Source organism: Canis lupus, chromosome 19 (assembly GCF_011100685.1).
Source record: "Canis lupus familiaris isolate Mischka breed German Shepherd chromosome 19, alternate assembly UU_Cfam_GSD_1.0, whole genome shotgun sequence".
Classification (NCBI taxonomy): domain Eukaryota; kingdom Metazoa; phylum Chordata; class Mammalia; order Carnivora; family Canidae; genus Canis; species Canis lupus.
This window is the reverse complement of record NC_049240.1, coordinates 20,524,071-20,530,652: the sequence shown is the minus strand read 5'-3', so window position 1 is coordinate 20,530,652 and position 6,582 is coordinate 20,524,071.

Here is a 6,582-nt window from a genome sequence, read left to right as displayed (position 1 = left end):
GTTCACAGGGGCCTGGGATGGCTGTACCTGTGCTAACGCTGAACTTTAAGTGGAATGGCCTTAATTTTCTCAGCCTGCACACTTGGGTCCTTATCTAGAAGACATCAAGTTTCACTGAGTCCAATTATGGCTTTGAGAGGGTAAGCAGGTGATGCAGAGGACCTAGACAGTAAGGGATTTTAAGTTTCTGAGAGAAACACAGAAGAGAGTGGAATAGCTGCTTTGTGTATATTGTGTGGAGGAGAGTAAAAAAAGGAAAAACTGTGTAGGCTGGTCATGATGGAAATTTGAAACGCAGATATGCCATAGATAGACGTCTAAAGGTGTTTGTAGTGAAATGTGCAATATAGACCTCTTCTTTAGCTTGCCTGGCAAAAATGTTCAGTTTATTCTACACTGCTGGCTAAGGGTTTAATTCATTAAAAAGAAAAGAAAAGAAAAGAAAAGAAAAGAAAAGAAAAGAAAAGAAAAGAAAAGACACCTATTTTTGATTTGCTATTTTCCTAAAATAGAAATAACGTATAAAGACCTCAAAACATCTGGATTGTGGATATCTATTTTATTTGCTTTCTTTTTTTCCCCTAACATTTAAATTCAGGAAATATGCCTAATCATGTAACATTGAAAATGGTGTTTGTAAGGCAAGTAGAAAATGAGAAGTTCTGGGGTAAAGTTTAAGTAGTCTTTCCTCCTTTAGATCACCATACATTTGATATTTCACTCTCCTTCCTTTTCTTTCATTTATCTTTGTCTGTCCTTCTTTTCCCTTCTCTTTTTATTTCTCAAATTACTGTAATTTTAAAATATAAATTATGATTATGTTAAATACTTTTATTTTCATTACTTTTTTGGTTAATTTTAGCTAATTGAAAAATGTAGGCATGAATATTTTTTTCTAGGGTCAAGACGATTATATACTTCTTCATTAGTGTAACTAGAGGCAAAACAGGGACTGAAATCAACCTTGATCAATTGAAAGACAATTGGACCAATATCAATGAATCCTTTCCTTTCCTACCCCATAAGAAAGCTGCTGCTTTGTATCAGCTCCCCAAGTTACATGGGAGATGCTTCTGATCACATTGGTCAGCATGGAATTAGGTAAAATTTGAGTATTGTTTAAACTGGAAATTGAACTAATATACTATCAGAAAAGTAGATTTTTGGTGAGGAGTATTTCATTCTATCCTATTCAAAATTCTATTCAGAATGATATACACTGACAAAGTACACAATTGGAAATCTTGTCTAGAAATTGAAAATACTTAGGAAACAATTTTTATGGGAACTAAAATTACAAATAATTTTAGGTTCTTAAATTGCAAATAACTATGAACTGCTTCAAATACCTTTTCTCTGACACCAGATATATATATTTCTTTATTGTCAGAATAAAGCTTTGGCTGTCCTTTGCGACTATCTCAATCATTTTCTTCCTATTGTGTTGTGGGGTATTTGTGTCATACATTTACATTTTAAAAGTTGTAGTCTATGCAGTGTGACTTTCAAACAATTGACAAACCTATTCCCATGTCAACCCCTCTGCTTAATCAGCAGTCACTTTATTCCTACTCTTTTCAAAAGCACTTGAACTGCCTGAAAAGCTAAAGGACAATTCAAGTGAGTGTGCTGGGCTGGTCCCCTCCAGTGTTCATCCATTGAAATTCGCGCATGTAATCTTCTGGTGAAGAAGAGTGGTTCAGTGATACCATCACAGCTATGCAGAACAGATGTCCTAAAAATAAAGGCAAGAAGGTTTCCTTCTGGAAGGGGGAGTTAATTTTTCTTATCTGGGTATCTGAGTGTGTAGTATTTGTGAGATGAAGGATAAAGACTAAAGGGTGGGAGAGAAGATACTTTACAGAGGCAATGCATGATCCTACAATCTCTTCTTGTTTGGCAAACATATCCTGAATGGTTTTTACCAAGTAGCATGCTATCCCATCTATCGCTTGTTAGATTCTAAAGATCATCTCCACCTTGTTGATTTAAATATATACTCAGTATTATCCAGAATCCTTGGTACTTAGGGGTTTAGGCATAAAACAACTAGAGTATTATTGATGGAAAGTGAGGTTTTATTTGCCTGTTGGTTTTCACAGCAGACCATTGGATGCCAGTATGCTTATTAAGTCCTTTGAAGTTTTGAAATAAAATTTTAATTTTTACCTCGGCTAGCCAGATTTGGCCAAAAGTAAATGTAATGAGGAACTGAAATACAAATAATTTTGGATATGAATAAAATACTCAGTTTTAGAAATTTGACTACAAGTCAGGAATTTTTTAAAAAATGTGAATTGATGGGAGGTGGAATATAGAGCTGAAACTTAAGAAATGTACATACTTTTACAACAGACAATTTTGTGACGATTTCAATTCCCAATTTAAGATTGTTTTATAGTAGACTTAAGAACAAGTTGGCTGTGTTCAAAATGTGAATGTTGACATATTAGAGAAGAAAACGTTGATGACAAAGGACACTGAACAAAGGATGACGGTACTAATGTTGATGTATTCCCAACCATTAACTATGAGACCAAGATCCAGCTGTCACATTATCATTGTCCACAGTGGGAAAAGCACAATTTTAGAGTCAGACACGTTTGAGTTTGGTTTGGGTCATTAGCTGTGTGACCAGGAGAAATTATTTTACAACCTTGGAGCTTCAACTTCCATTATTAATAAAAGTACCATTTTTCTTCCCAAAGGGCTTTTTTCATTTATATATGATAGCTATGAATATTTTTTACCCAAAGTCTTTATCTAAATACATTATAGTAAATATTTGTGAATAAGAATAAATCATTTATATTTCAAAGATATTTTATTGTGATTAATGAGATATATTTTGTCATATTTAACATATGTATCCTTTCCTGAAAATGACAAAGTGCGAATTTCAGGATTTTGCCTACAATAGAAGATTTAGAGTTTCTATGTTGTGATGATTAATTTTAGCAAATAATTTTGCTTGCTGACTTTTGGTTGAATTTCAAGCCTACTGTTTTTTTGGCTCGTGGGGTTTGTTGGGGCCAGGCGGGAACGGAAACTCCTCAAGATGGCAGATACGCCAAAATGGCTGAGGTTCTTGTCACCACCTCCACTTGGGACGCCAATGGACCAATGACCTGCTGACAGCTTGAGCAGAGCCTTACACCTCTCCTTTGGACTTCCCCAACCGAAACCAATGCCCTTCAAACCCCAGAGGAGGAAGTCACCTTTGACTGGTCGCATTGCAATCCTTCCTTTGCATATGAGCCAACCAATAGGAAACCGTTCTGCCTTACAACGTTATGTAAACCACCTACCACCTTGTCTTGGCGCGACTTCCCCGACTCACTCTCTTTCCCCCGTGAGTCGTGGAACCTCGCCCGAGGGTGCCTGCAATAAAATCTGTTCTTGGACCCTCGCTTGCCTTGGCGGTCTCATTTCCATCTAGTTACTAAAAAACTTGACAGGGTTTAGGATGCATTTATCCTATATATTAGACACGGACTCTTTGGGGTAACGTGGTTTTATTTCTGCTCTCTTTTTATTTTTTCATCTGAGGCTTTAGAAATGGTTGGTATTAAGTAAGGTTTAGGATTAGGCCTCAGAGGAGCCCAGGAAAGACTGAGGAAAAAGAAGTTCTGGATAGGGCCCTTAGACGACACTTATACAAGAAACACATTTCAATGAAATACATGAAATAATTGCAAGTTTTTTAAATTTAAGAGCGAATTGCTTCCTATGTACGAGGCACTGTCTAAGGTTCTCTATGGTAACCATAGCGTGGGGAAGTTGACATTACAAAAAGGGATGTTAATAAGAGTAGGAACATATATTAATATGCTTGTAAACATTCCTTTTAATAATTCTTAGGTGTATGTCATTCTGACTCACATCTTTAGGCAAAACTCTTTTGACTCCAGAGACTCTCTTCTCCCCAATTTAACTGATGTTTTCAGCCTTTTATATTTATTACAACCCTGTACTGTTCACAGTTGACAGCTTCAGTAGATCTCCAACATCATCATATTGTGGGCCCCCAGGGCAGTCTCTGAGCCTGAGAGTTGATAATCTTATCTGATAGTCCTACCTGATAGTTCTACCTCTTGTTTCCCTCTGTTTCCAGTGGTTAGGTTCCTCTCACTCTTGTCTTTGAGCTAAAGTGAAGCCACTGTCTGGGGGAGCCTGAGTGCCTGAGTCATGGGTTGCTATCTATATTGGGTTGAAGACAAGAGTTACTCTTTATGGTTATCACAGATAGTACAAAGCACTACTTTCATGATGTGAGTATTTTTCACTCAAATTAAATCTAAATAGTTCTGTCACCATGTCCATATGGTCAAAAGAGCTGCATGTCCTGCACCAAAATGACAGGCATCAGATTCTCCCAACACAAAGATTATTGGTGGATGTTAGGATTTTTGTTTTTTTTTGTTTGTTTGTTTGGTTTTCTAGATTTTCCTTTTCCTTTTTCATGCTGACAGTAAACTAAATCCAAAATCCAAATACTCAATAATGAAAGTGACATTCAGGGCCTTCCTTTTCCAGGAGATATGTTTGCATTTATTTAGTATTACATTTCAATTTTTCTGTATGTGATATTGGTTAGAAAAATGCCTTCCAGTTGATTTCTTAGCTAACAGTAGAATCTATTTTCCTAAACAGTAGTATGGAGATTCTTGATAAACCACCTTCTAGAGGTACTGAAAGGAATTGAGTAATGTGCTGAAATCTGGATTTATTCACAAACACATTACAGACTGAGTCATGGTGATATCTGTCAGTTCAAGTCATTGTTTCTTTTGTCTAAATCATTGTTGAGCCACCTCCATCTGTATATGTAATGTTAATTTGGTAACAACTTCTTTATACTAAGCCAGAACTCATTTTACCTGGGGGTTTTATTTTAAATGTATGAGCTTTATTAAATAACATTCAAATAACTAATAGAAATTTAACTCAAAGAATATGGAAAGAAAAGTCACACAGGCACATTCAAAAGTAATTGGAATCTGGCACCTGACAATGATTAACAAGTTGAACAGATTAGCCTAGATCTAAATCTCTGTAAATAACATTGAGAGACAGAAATATTTTTATTAAAAACAACCTCAACAACTTAACAGTTCTATGAGATGTGAACAAAAATTTGATTTGTTTATATATCATCAATCAATATTAGGATAGGCTGAAAGAGTTTGAATACATCTTACAAAACAGGAAACAATATTAGTCAACTATCCCAAAACTTCATCTGATTGAAACCATACTTCTTTTGGTATTTGAAACACCAAATTATGGTTGAAGAATATCGATTTTGAATGGATATTTGACCTGAAAGAGATATACTTCTAATAAATAAAGCAATAATATTTTATAGTGATTGATATTAGATTTGATTTAGGAAATAGTTGTAAAAGTATATCTCTGAAGTAAAAGAAAAAGCAGCCATTTAAATCTGCTGTCTAAATAATTTTATTAAAATATGGGATATAGTGTGATCTACTCAGATTGAGTACCCACACCCACAAAGTATGGTGAACTGCACATTTCCCTACCTCATTTTGCCTCATGAAGACAAGTCTGAATCTATGATTACCCTTCTAAGAAAAAACTCTTCCAAGAAACCATGTGAATATTTTAAAAGATGTAGAGATATTGGGGCATTTAGGTGGCTTAGTCAGCTGAACATCTGATTCTTAGTTTTGGCTCAGGTCATGATCTCAGAGGGTCATGAGATTGAGCCCCACATTAGGCTCTGCAATCGGCATGGAGCCTACTTAGGATTTTCTCTCTCCCTCTCCCTCTGCTACCCCCACCCCCCCGCTCTAAAAAATAAAATAAATTTAAAAATAAAAAATAAAATAAAAAGTGTAGGGATATTAATATAACTTGTTACATACATAAAGAGTTCGCTAAACTCTATGGTAATTTTGAATTTTTTTTACTGTACATCAATTTTATATTGTATAAAACATAATAGAGTTTTTAAATTGTTATGTAAATTATACAAAGCCCCAAAATAAATCCTGATGGATAGTCACCATGATTGCCATTTAAAAAACTAAATATTAGCACAGTACACTGCGTACATGCAAAGGAAAACTAAACTTTGAAGAGATACCCTTCTGTATATAGATAATGGCTTTTTCTCAGATAAGCCTGTCTTCTGAAAGATAAAACAATTCTTTAATCTTTCATCACCTTGTCTTCTAAACACATCCAGGAGATCAATTCAGAATTAGTGGTGAGGTGAATGCAAAGGGAGCTTGTTAATACGTGTTTGCTGCCCCATTCCCAGAATAAAACAAGTTTTCTCCACAAATTTCTTTGATGGCATTTTACCTTCAAAGTTTTATTTAGACCTAGTTCTAGAGATATGACAAACAAATAAATAAAAAATAAATAAAGTGAAATGAACTAAAATAGAATAATAAGCTTAGCCTTCAAAACACGAAGTTCTTCCTCTAAACAAATCTCTCTTATTGGAAATCTGGCTCATATTAGATGTATATAGAAATATCCTGGGTAAGTAACATGAACAAAACATGGTATCTGGTGTACAGAAATATCCTGGGTAAGTAACATGAATAA